Genomic DNA, 2,118 nt, shown 5'->3' with positions numbered 1-2,118 from the left:
GATTATTTACACCATCAAATAAAATGATCACAAAAACATAGGAAATATTGTGGCAATATTAAACATGTGGACCATCAGAAACCTTTTATTTTATTGTTATTTTACGTTTCTATCCTACGTTGGATGATTTATATGTGCAGTCTAGTTACTATGTTGTTAGATGTGATTCAGATATGTTGCTACAGGTGAAGTTAGTCAAGTTTCCTTTCCTTCTCGCTCTGTGTGTTCTTTTATAGTTTCGACTTTTTTTAATACCACAGTACATTTTTCTCCAGACAGCGTGAAACAGAAAATGTTGTAAATTTAGATCAACTGAAAAGAGAAGAAATAACGTTTAAACAAGACACCAATGTATCATCCACTTAGTCTGGCAGACATCAGGATCATCTGTTTTGGTTGCTTCAGCCTGCCACCTCACCCATCCACACCACTATCCACACACACACACACACACAACAGCCATCGCTCCACTCCTTAACCTCTGAGTGACAGCAAGCTGGAGAAGTGATGTGAGGAGCAGTGGAGAGGCGAGAAGTGGGAACATGTGGGGGAACCCCTACTGGGCACGACGACACATACCCACGCACGTATATTATACACACACACACACACGTCAGACAGAGCCCTGCAGTCCCACCTTTGACACTAAGCTTCCAGAAGCAGGGAACTCTGGCTCATCCTCACTAACACAGATTGGCAGGTGAAGCTAAGCGCCCTCTCGTTTCTCCTCCACTTCTCTCCCTTTTTGTCCGTCTTCTTCTCTTTCTCCTACCTCTGTGCGTTTCTTTCTTGCGCTCACTTTCGCTCCTAGTCCTCTTTTCCTATAGCCATCTGTTTCTTTCTCATACCCCACCACCTCCCTCCTTTCTTTCTTTTCTCTCTCTCCTCTCCTCTGTCTCTTCCCCCCTCGGAGGCTGCAGGCTGGGGTTTGAACTCATCTGTCAGGATCAGAAAGGGTCTGGAGTGACGGGAGACTCCTGTTTCAGGAAGATAAACAGCCAGCACAGATCAAAAATACTCTCCCTTAAACAGGCAAACACACACATTCAGACACGCACACCTACTCGCACGCACAAAGGTGCACACGGAACGATCCATCTCGTGCGACGTCAGATCGAGGGTGTTAGCTCGTTGTCAGCTTAGACAAGGTGCGGCATCCAAATTCAGCAGGCACCTGGTTATTTACAAAGTTAATCGCAGAAAATTCTGCTAAACTTGGCCAGAGAACTCAGGCGGCCTGTGATTGACGGTGACCGAGCAGAGACGCTGATATAGATCTTTAGAGGAGGCGAACATATTTTTGGATGAGACACAGAGACATCTGTATTGAATGATATGTCGAGAGCAGCTGAATATCTTAAAAAAACTAACTTCCTGCTCCCTCTCTCTCTCCTTTTTTTTCCATTGCAGACGAGAGCTACTTCAACACTTGCCAAGATGACAACGGTTGCCCAAATGTTCTATTTGATGTTTCGAGCCTCAAGAGCAAGTGGGAGAGAAAGAGTGATACAGAGGGGAGAGGGACCGAGGGAAAACAGAGAAAATAAATGGCAATAAGAGAGGGAGAGAGGGAGAGAGGGAGGGAGAAAGGGGAGAGAGAAAGCAAATGAGAATGAGAGGAGTGGAAAAGAACATTAGCTCGAGAGGTGCCAAGTTCACTATCTGCCAGCCTGAGGTGTGTGCAGTCCCGGGTGTCGTAGTGGCAGTGGAGGGGCGGGAGGGAATGGAGGGAAAAGAAGGGAAGGAGGGGTGAGGCAGTGGGTGTCAGGTATGTCTCTCTTTCTATCCAAGCATTCCAGCGTGCGCTTTTTTCTTTTTTTTTGCTGCAGCTGCTGCTTGCCCGGATAACAAATCATTCCCTACAGCGCCTTCTGGTAACCTCGTCATTCCCGCTTAATAACATTTGGAGATGCTAAGCTTGTAAATTAGCGAATCTGGACCGAGGAGATATTATTTATGCTTGTCTCCCATCCTGAAAGACTTGTCTTGATGGGTAAATTGTGTTTAATTCTTGGAGGAAGCCGTTTTTTTCTGCGCCCCAGCGTGAGATGAGATTAATCCCTTGACAACCTTTGCGGGCGCACTTCAAAATTGCTCCCAAATGTCACCACAGCCGCC

The sequence above is a fragment of the Pundamilia nyererei genome, unplaced genomic scaffold (genome assembly GCF_000239375.1).
Source record: "Pundamilia nyererei isolate P.nyererei 1_Seehausen unplaced genomic scaffold, PunNye1.0 scaffold00014, whole genome shotgun sequence".
Taxonomy (NCBI): domain Eukaryota; kingdom Metazoa; phylum Chordata; class Actinopteri; order Cichliformes; family Cichlidae; genus Pundamilia; species Pundamilia nyererei.
The sequence above is the reverse complement of the archived record's forward strand: the minus strand, read 5'-3'. Positions refer to the sequence as shown.